The sequence below is a fragment of the Pan troglodytes genome, chromosome X (genome assembly GCF_028858775.2).
Source record: "Pan troglodytes isolate AG18354 chromosome X, NHGRI_mPanTro3-v2.0_pri, whole genome shotgun sequence".
In the NCBI taxonomy this organism is placed as follows: domain Eukaryota; kingdom Metazoa; phylum Chordata; class Mammalia; order Primates; family Hominidae; genus Pan; species Pan troglodytes.
Window position 1 is genome coordinate 135,088,743 of NC_072421.2, and position 11,119 is coordinate 135,099,861.

General features: G+C 40.5%; 1 pseudogene; it reads left to right on the forward strand.

Moving 5' to 3' along the window:
• Positions 1 to 5,326: 5,326 nt before the first annotated feature.
• LOC465885 (zinc finger FYVE domain-containing protein 9-like) lies at positions 5,327 to 10,681 on the forward strand (annotated as a pseudogene).
• Positions 10,682 to 11,119: the final 438 nt, after the last annotated feature.

An 11,119-nucleotide genomic window follows, 5' to 3' on the forward strand; every position in this document is an offset into this window, starting at 1 on the left:
TCATGGGCAAAATGAGTGTAATGATAATACCTCTATCACGGCATTTTAAAGATTGTGGTCAGGAAATATGAAAGACTTTCTAGGTAGGAATAAGTGAGACAGGTCTGATGAGATTGCACAGTGTGTCCTAGTGGATGAGTGAGAAAAATGACTACCTAGATAAGGTCTGTCCAGGTTATGGAGGGCTTTAAAAGTCAGGTAGGATACCTGCACTCAATGTATTAGTAACAGTAGTACTAGCCCCATCTTCAGGACTTTGCTCAAATTTCACCTTCTCAGTGAAGCCTTCCCTGACAACCCCAGTGATGAACGAAGCAGACAAAAATCCCTGTCCTCATGGAACTTTCAGTCTAGGGTGAGAGTAGGAAGAAAAAAGATATGTATAATATTGAAGATGGCCATAGTGTCATGAAGGAAGTAAAGAGGCCACTGATGGGGACTAATGGTAGTGTTGCAGGGGGACAGAATGGGCTGCTTTATATTAAGTAATCAGGGAAGTCCTTTCTGAGGAGGTGAGACTTCAGCTGAGATCTGAAGATTGAGAAAGAGCCACATGAAGAGAAGGGGAAGGGCGTTCCATAGAGAGTAAATACCGTATGCAAAGACCCAGAGGCAGGAAGGAAAACAATCAAGAAGAGGCCATTTTGGCTAAAGAGTAGTGAGCTATGAAGATAATAAAAGAGGATGATGTGATAGGAAGTGACAGGGCTGGGGGAAGGGGCAAGTCCTTTAAATAAGGGGTCAGGGAAGGCCTCTCTGAGGAAGAGACATTGAATTAAGACCTGAGCAGAGACAAGGAATCAGCCATGCAAAGATCAAGAGACAGAACTTTACAGACAGAAAGAATGGCCACTGCAAAGGCCCCTAGGTGCAACATGCTTGGCCTGTTGAACAGACAACAAGGAGGCCATTGTGGCTGGAGTAGAGCCAGTGGGTACAGAGTTGGGGGGAGATAAAGCTGGACAACTTGGAAGGAGCCTGATCGTACAGAGCCTTGCAAGCCACGGTAAAGACATTGGATTTTACTCCAAGTGAGCTAGGAAGCTTTGGAAGGCCTTTAAGCCAGGGAATATTTCAGTCTCTGTCTCCTCTGGAGCCCTGCAGACCTTACCTTCTATACTGTTCACTGGCTTCCACTAGGCACTAAGGTATCCTAAGCTATTGTTTGCTGAGTATATCCTGTCTTGCAAACTGGACAGAGATCCGCTTGAGTCATGGACTGGGGCTTGGGCATTTGAGTATGAATTGCTCAGCACAGTGACAGAGCCTTACAGTGTGTGTGTGTGTGTGTGTGTGTGTGTGTGTGTGTGTGTAGGAAGAGGAGGGGTGTGGCTGGGCGTGGTGGCTCACGCCTGTAATCCCAGCACTTTGGGAGGCCGAGGCGGGTGGATCACAAGGTCAGGAGTTCGAGACCAGCCTGGTCAATCTGGTGAAACCCCGTCTCTGCTAAAAAAAAATACAAAAATTAGCCAGGCATGATGGCAGTCGCCTGTAGTCCCAGCTACTCGGGAGGCTGAGGTGGGAGAATCGCTTGAACCCGGGAAGCGTAGGTTGCAGTGAGCCGAGATCGCGCCACTGCACTCCAGCCTGGGCGACAGAGCGAGACTCTGTCTCCAAAAAAAAAAAAAAAAGGAAGAGGAGGGGTATGTCTTGATGATGTTGATGAACACACAAGCTAGAAATAAAGCTGGAGAAGATAAAATGTACTAATAGCATATTCCATATTTTAAGTGTTTTAGGGGTGATGCCAGGGCAAATTGATGAAAGTGTTTGTTGAGTGTATATTTGGGTTGTGATAGCTGGAATAATTTGTGCTGGGACAGAACATTGCAGGCATCTCTATTTAAGGGGTGAAAAAAGCAGTGGCTTCCTTTTTGGATTTTCTAAGTCTAACCTTAATTTTCAGGTACAGCTACATTCAGACCCTGATTGGGTAAGACTTTCCTGGCTTCCTAGTGATAGTGATGTCTCAGAAACAAGTCTCTTTTGCTAAGGTGAGCTTTTAAGCAGTACGTTTTCACCAGAAAGGCTTCAAGCCTTAATCATAATAATATTAATAGTTAATACTTCAGAGCACTTACTGTGCGCCAGGCGTTGTGCTTTATCTGCATTAATTTATTTAAGCCTCAAAATAATCTTATGGATCAGGTAATCATATTATTAATATTACTATTTTACAGAAAGAAAACAGATTCTGAGGGATTGAATCATTTGCTTAAGGATAACAGCTAGTTACTGGCATAGTGGGATCAGAACACACGTTTGACTGATCCCAGAGCCCTCTTATCGCTTTATGTTGCCTTTAAAGGTTGGTTTCAGCATCCACAATCCTCACTTATATTGCAATCTGATTGGATTTGTCATGGTAGATCTACTATCTTTCCGTGGTTTCCCTCTCTGGTGGTCTATCTTCTATTTTGCTTTCATTATTAAAATCCCCCAATACAGAAGATTTTAGGGCTCAAACAGATGTCAGCTAATCCAGGCAGAAACAGTGCATTACTGCTCTGGATAAAAATTCATTTGTCATATTTCTTGAACGTAGAAATCATAACCTTACCTAGTTTTATACTCCCCTCAATATAAAGCACAGAATAGTCTTACAGCCTAGATGCTCAATAAATGTTGAATGGACTTAAACTCAATTTCTAAACCCCAAGATACTACATAATTACTCCCATTCCAGCCAGACAGGGCTATTCCAAGTTTCTACATAACATTTTTTTGGGGGGAGAGGGGGTGCAGAGTTTGGTTGGGTGGGGTCCATGTGTATGCTTGGGGTGGGTAAAGGAGAATAGCCATAAGTTTTCTAAGTCTTATGCCTGATGCTGGAAGGGAAATATAATCTCTATTTACCACCCACCTCCTTTACTTCATTCAGTAATATGGTAGTTTATGAAAATATGTAGTATTTTCTAAAAAGCAAGGGAGGCAAGAGAGAGCTTGGTAATTTATACTTTGCCGGTTTCATCAGTGCCTTAACATAGCTCCCTATTCAGTCAGTGAAGGAGAACTGTATATCCTTGTTGGGAATCTGGAGATATGCCAGTGGTTGCAAAGAGCTCAGCAGTTTTGCCTGTGTACTTAGATCTGGACCGACCAGTCTAGCATGTGGATCAGATCAGGGACTAGTAAATGTCATTTTGTTTTGACATTGTATTGAAATTATGGGAAAGAGGTGCCTGTTTCATGAGAATAAAAAGAAAAGAAAGCATTGGAAAAGTTTGGGCTTGATGTATTATTAAAGAAGAATATATGATCCCTTCAGGCTGAGTATAAAAACATCTCAAAACTAGTATCATCCTAAATCTGGCAATAGTTTAGTTATGTAGTGATGGAAAAGACAGGAAATGTACAGGAGCCTAATACTAAGGGCAGTTCAGTTTCATATAGAGGGTTTTTTTTTCGTGCAGATACAAATCCATTATGTAAAATAGATTTGTTTGCCAAAAAGTCTATTTTTGTCTATAATAACAATGCAGTTACCAATTATTGAGCAGGTTTTATATGTCAGGCATTGTGCTTAAACACTTTGCATGCATTGTGTAATTTAATTTTCACAAAAACCCTGTGAAGGAGGTGAAATTATCTAATTGTTACTAATGTGGAAACTGAGAGGCTCAGAGTGGTTATGTAACTTGCCCAAGGCCACACATATAATAAGTGGCAGAGCCAGGATTCTGAAGTGAATCCCTGGCCTGAGGACTCTTAATAAGATTAGAATCAACACCTCTGAGGATGAAGACCTGGTCCAGTTTTTAAAATGTACAGTAAAATAATACATCCAAGGACCCTGTGGTATGAATGTATGTGTGTGTGTAATATGTTTTAAGTTCCTTAGTAGAGAAACTAGGTAATTTTCATTGTGTTTCTTAAATAATGATTGCTTAATTGCCTTTAACACTTGCAGTCACTTAGTGGTTAAGTGATGTCTGTTAGAAAATTCTCTTGGCAGTTGCTTTTTGAGAAAGATGATCAAAAGCACACCAAGAATGCCAGTTAATGCCATCATTATTTACTTAGTATAAATTTACAATAACAGGAAAATATGTTCATAGAAATAAAATATCATCTAAAGTATTTAAAGAATTGAAAATGATTCCCATCTTTGTTGTTTGGCCTTACCTTCCTTTACAAAATAAACAAACCTGTTTATCACGTTGTTATAGGAAACAATGACCATGTTTAAAAAAAAAAAAGGTAAGCTTAGGTAGGAATAATAAATATCATCTTGGATGAAAAGCCTTTGTAAGAGCCTTTTTGATCCTTGAAATATTCTTTTGAAGAAAGGTATGTGGCTTAAGGGTTAATTGATAAATCAGACACCAAGGAACTGTACCTATGGCTACCCAATGCCAAAATAACATCAAAATGGGCAGATAAGTTGCTCCAAAATTAGGTTAACTTAGTTGTTTTCACTTTCTCCTCACATACCCTTTGCTCCCATTAAATCAGTTGATCCTCAGATACACCTTGTGCTTTTGTAACTTAGTGTCTTTCCTCATGCTGTTCTCTCTTCCTAGAATTACATATATCCGAATCCCAACCCATTCTTCCAAATTAGCTCAGATGTCACATCCTCTATGAAGTGCCTCTGATCCCCTCACAGAAGGAGTATGTTTTGTGTCTCTCCATTCCCACCTTTCTTGCATTAGCAATCTTATAGAATTTTATTTTTATAGTTCTTGAGGCCCCTCTCGCTTCCCACCTTGAAATTTTGTTTTTAATTCATTTGTGTTACGTCTTCTATTGGTCTCTAAGTTTCTTGCAATCAAAACCTATTTTCACTCAGCTTTGGGTAGATCTCAAATACCAAGCACAGTGCTTTGAATGTAAATGTCACTCAGAAACATCTATTCAGATTTGAGTGCTTACCACGTGCCAGATACTAGGCCTGCAGGGTGACTGAAACAATTTCTTCTCTCTAGGTACTCATGGGAAACAGACATATTAACAGACTTTCAATATGATCTAGTAAGTAATAAGATAGAGTCATGAACAGAGTGTATGGAAACCTAGAGTAGAGACTTGACCAAGGAGAAGGCCTAGACTGAAAGATGGGCAGTCTTGGTCAGAAAATGGAATGTATGAATCTATGACTTCAAGGCGAAGCCATTTTGGAAGGTGGCAATATCCAGGATGTGACCCTGAGAACTGTGCAGGCGAAGGAATGTGAGTATACGATGTGAGATAGCTCTTCCAACTGGCCAATGGTGCCAGGAATTGAGGTACAGAGGATGCCGGTAAGCCAGATGCCAGAGTCCTCAGTGAATGAAGGAAAATGTCCAAAAGAGAGGTAGATGATCATCCTGGGAAGGAGTAAAAGATGGCATCTGCAGATGGTGTGAACTTCTTGGGCAGTGAGGCTTTTCATGAAGCTGGAGCAATGGCCTGGTAAGGGCAATGGGAAGGCAGGAGGGTGCTGGTTCCCTGTGCTACCTGACCCTATCCATCCCAGAATTTGATGTTTAGAGCTCAAGCAGCTTTAATTGGAGAGAGCTGCATGGTGAGGCTCATTGTCTTTGTAGAGAGCCAAGTCTTCTTCATTAGGGCAGGAAAGAGGTGTTCTGTGAAAACACTGAGGGTATGGAGGTGCTTATTTACAAGTTGAATCACCATAGATAATGCTGATACAATGGGAGAGCTGAACGTGGACTAGTCCACCTTTATCATTTTAAATTTGAATACTCTGAGGCCCAGTGAAAAGAAATAACTTTTTTCCTCAGGCTTCCATAACTAAATTTAATTTCCTTTTTCTAGCAGTTATTTTGATGCATAGATTTCTTAAACACAGATGCTTGAAGCACATGAGTGGTCTATAAAGACCTCCAAGGTAGGTTGTGGGCTATTTCATAGTATAGCATTTCTAAAATGATAATCCTATGAAAGCATACAAATATGATATTTTGACATTAAGAACTTGCATATGAAATTCAATAAACTTATGTCAATAATCATTGATATTTATCACAGTAGCATGTTCTTCCTATACGTTTATGGATAATTTCTTTCCCCAGCTCCCCCAGCCCTAATACAATAGTGAGTCTTTTGACTGTATGGTCCTTGAAACTTCTACCCACACCACTCTGCTAAAACAGTTCTCACTAAGGTCACCAGTGACAATCAAGTCACTAAGTCTAACAAATAATTTTCAGTCCTCATCTTATTCAATCCCTCAGTAGCATTTAATACAGACAATCTTCCCTTCCTTCTTGAAGTACATTTTGCCCTTGCCTTTTATGAAACTACGGTCCCCTTGTTTTATTTGCCCACTTTTGTATTGCTCCTTTGCAGATTTATCCTCCTTTACTTGGTTATTAAGCATTGAAGTTCACCAGGGCACTGTTCTAGATACTTTTATCATCCCACTCCATATTCTTTCTCTGAATGATTTAATCTATTCCCATGGCTTACAATATCTTTATGCTCAGTGTGTCTCCAGAGCATAAATAAAGATTTATATCTCCAACCCGTGTTTCTCCTATGAACCTTAAACCCTTATGTCCAACTCAACATCTCCACTGGAATATCTCAAGGGCATCTGAAATTGAACTGGCCCGAGTGTGAACTTAGATTGCTTCTCTCAAACTTGCTCCTCCTCCAGTGTTTTGTATCAGAGTGCCAAAACAGCTACTTACAGTTGTGTAAGCTAGGAATTTGAGTCATCCTCAATACTTTCCTTCCTCACAACTTCCACATCAAATCCATCAACATGTCCTGTTGATTTTACCTTGAAAATACCTCTCAAATTCATCCACTTGTCTCCATCTTTATTAGTAGCACCTTCAGTCAAGCTATTGCAGTAGACTTTCTTTGGTAACAGCTTTACTGAGATTTAATTCAGGTGTTATAAAACACAGCCATTTAAGTTGTACAATTCAATGGTTTTTAGTATAATCATACCTCATTTTATTTTCTTCACTTCCTTTCATTTTGTAGATGTTGCATTTTTAAAAATAAATTGAACTTTTGTGGAAATCCTGCATCAAGCAAGTCTATCAGCAATATTTTTCCCACAGCATGTGCTCACTTTGTATCTCTGTGTTACATTTTGGTAATTATCACAACAGGCTGGGTGCAGTGGCTCATGCCTGTAATTCCAGCACTTTGGAAGGCCATGGCAGGTGGATCACTTGAGGTCAGGAGTTCAGGACCAGCCTGACCAACATGGTGAAACCCCTTTTCTACTAAATATACAAAAATTAGCCGGGCATGGTGGGAGGTGCCTGTAATCCCAGCTACTTGGGAGGCAGAGGCAGGAGAATCACTTGAACTTGGGAGGCAGAAGCTTCAGTGAGCTGAGATCACACCACTGCACTCCAGCCTGGGTGACAGAGTGAGACTCGTCTCAAAAAAAAAAATATAACAACACTTCATACTTTTTTATTATTGTTATATCTGTTATGATGATCTGTGGTCAGTGATCTTTGATGTTACTATTGTAATTGTTTTGGGGCACCATAAATGGTGCCCATATAGGACAACAAACTTAACTGATAAATGTTGTAGGTGTTCTGACTGCTCCACCAACTGGTCATTCTCCCCTCTCTATCCATCTCCTCAGGGACTCCACATTCTCTGAGACAGAACAATATTGAAATTAGCCCAATTAATGACCCTATAATTGCCTCTAAGTGTTCAAGTTAAAGGGAAGAGTCTCAAGTCTCTCACTTTAAATCAAAATCTAAAAATGATTAAGCTTAGTGAGGAAGGCATGTTGAAAGCCAAAACAGGCCAAAAGCTAGGCTTCTTGCATTAGCCAAATTGTGGATGCAAAGGAAAAGTTTTCAAAGGAAATTAAAAGTGCCACTCCCATGAACACACAAATAATAACAAAGCAAAACAGCCTTATTGCTGATATAAAGAAAGTTTTAGTGGTCTGGATAGAAGATCAAACCAGCCACAACACTCCCTTAACCTAAAGCCTAATCCAGGCCAAGGCCCTAACTCTCTTCAATTCTATGAAGTCTGAGAGAAGTGAGGAAGCTGCAGAAGAAAAGATGGAAGCTAGCAGAGGTCGCTTCATGAAGTTTAAGGAAAGAAGCCATGTCCATAACATAAAAGTACAAAGTAAGCAACAAATGCTGATGTAGAAGCTGCAGCAAGTAATCCAGAAGATCTATCTAAGATCATTGAGGAAGGTGACTACACTAAACGACAGATTTTCAATATAGATGGAACAGCCTTATATAAAAAGATGTCATCTAAGTCTTTCATAACTAGAGAGTAGAAGTCAATGCCTGGTTTCAAAGCTTCAAAGGACAGGCTGACTCTTTTGTTAGGAACTAATGCAGCTGGTGACTTTAAGTTGAAGCCATTGCTCACTTACCATTTCAAAAAATCTAGAGCCCTTAAGAATCATGTTAAGTTAACTCTACCTATACTGTAAAATGGAACAATAAATCATGGATGACAGCACATTTGTTTACAGCATGGTTTGCTGATTATTTTAAGTCCACTGTTGAGACCTACTGCTTAGAAAAAACCAAGATTCCTTTCAAAATATTGTTGTTCATTGACAATACACCCAAGAGCTCTGATAGAGATGTACAAGAAGATGAATATTGTTTTTCTGCCTGCTAACACAACATCCATTCTGCAGACCATGGATCAAGGAGATATTTTGACTTTCAAGTCTTAAGAAATATATTTTATAAGGCTATATGTAGCTAGTATAGAGTGTGATTCCTGTGATTAATCTGGGTAAAGTAAATGAAAAACCTCTGGTTTTCCTTATTCACCATTCTAGATGCTATTAAGTAAATTTGTGATTCATGGGAGGAAGTTAAAATATTACATTAACAGGAGTAGTGAAGTAGCTGATTCCAATCATTATGGATGACTGAGAGGGTCAAGAACTCAGTGGAGGAAGTAACTTGAGATGTGGTGGAAATAGCAAAAGAGAAGTTGCTGATGCAGCCAAATTAGCAATGAATGGAACTTCCTCTGCAGGAACCCTGGCTGTGTCACACGACCCAGTCAAGCTAGTAATTACCAGTCCTCTACCAGCAGAGATGGATATTCCTCTATTCTCTGGCAGTATAACTCAGGTCAGAAGTCCTGTTGGAAGTGCAATGAGCCTTATTCCTGAAGATGGCCTTCCTCCTATTCTCATCTCCACTGGTGTAAAAGGAGACTATGCTGTGGAAGATAAACCATCACAGATTTATTTCAGAAATGCAGCAGTTGGAAGACGGTGGCCCTGACCTACTTGTATTTGTTTTAAATGCAAATTTGTTGTCAATGGTTAAAATTGTAAATTATATGAACAGGAAGTGCTGGTGTTTTACAACCAAGGGAATGCATGCAGTGGGTCAGTCTGAGATAGTCATTCTTCTACAGTGTCTACCGGATGGAAAGTGTTTGCCAAAGGATATCTTTAGTGACTTTGTGCAACTTTATCGGGATCTCTGGCAGGGAATGTCGTGGGCAACTTGGGACATTCCTTCTTCAGTCAAAGTCTCCTCAGCAGTAAAAAACATGGTGGATTTTTATATGTGACATCTACCTACCAGTCACTGCAAGACCTAGTACTCCCAACCCCACCTTACTTGTTTGGGATTCTTATCCAGAAATGGGAAACTCCTTGGGCTAAAGTGTTTCCTATCCATCTGATGTTGAGACTTGGAGCTGAATATCGACTTTATCCATGCCCACTAGTCAGTGTCAGATTTCGGAAGCCATTATTTGGAGAGACGGGGCATACCATCATGAATCTTCTTGCAGACTTCAGAAATTACCAGTATACCTTGCCAGTAGTTCAAGGTTTGGTGGTTGATATGGAAGTTTGGAAAACCAGCATAAAAATTCCCAGCAACAGATAAAATGAGATGATGAAAGCCACGAACAAGTCCAATGAGCATGTCCTGGCAGGAGGTGCCTGCTTCAGTGAAAAGGCAGACTCTTATCTTGTGTGTGAAGCTACCAGACCCAGGCTATCAGTATTCACAATCAGCCCAGAAAAGTGACTGGTGCCAGTTTCTTTGTGTTCAGTGGCACTCTGAAATCCTCTTCTGGATACCTTGCCAAGTCCAGTATTGTGGAAGATGGCGTTATGGTCCAGATCACTGCAGAGAACATGGATTCCTTGAGGCAGGCACTGCGAGAGATGAAGGACTTCACCATCACCCGTGGGAAGGTGCACGCAGAGGATCCCCAGGAGCACATCCACACCCAATGGGTGGAAGATGACAAGAACGTTAGCAAGGGCGTCGTAAGTCCTATAGATGGGAAGTCCATGGAGACTATAACAAATGTGAAGATATTCTATGGATCAGAATGTAAAGCAAATGGAAAAGTCATCAGATGGACAGAGGTGTTTTTCCCAGAAAATCCTGACCAGCACAATTGCCTCAGTGATCCTGCAGATCACAGTAGATTGACTGAGCATGTTACCAAGGCTTTTTGTCTTGCTCTCTGTCCTCACCTGAAGCTTCTGAAGGAAGATGGAATGACCAAACTGGGACTACGTGTGACACTTGATTCAGATCAGGTCGGCTATCAAGCAGGGAGAAATGGCCAGCCCCTTCCCTCGCAGTGCATGAATGATCTGGACAGCGCCTTGGTGCCGGTGATCCATGGAGGGGCCTGTCAGCTCAGTGAGGGCTCTGTCGTCATGGAACTCATTGTTATTTTTAAAAGTTGCCACGGCCGCCTCAACCATCAGCAACTAGCATCCTGATCAGTCAGCTGCCGTTAACATTGAGGCAAGACCCTCCACTAGCAAAAAGATTATAACTCCCTGGAAGATATTGGTTTTTCTTTGCCTGGCTTATTTCACTTAGCATAATACACTTCAGGTTCATCCATGTTATCACAAATGACAGAATTTCCTTATCTTGTAAGGCTTTGTGTGTGTGTGTGTGTGTGTGTGTAAAATCTCACATTTTCTCAATCTATTCATCTGTTGACAGACATTTAGGTTAATTCCATACCTTGGCTATTGTAAATAATGCTGAAATAAGCATGAAAGTGCAGATATCCCATCAACATACTGATTTCATTTCCTTTAGATATATGCCAAGTAGTGGAATTGCTGAATCATATTGTAGTTCTATTTTTAATTTTTTGAGAAACCTTCATACTATTTTCCATAATGGCTCTACTAATTTACATTCCT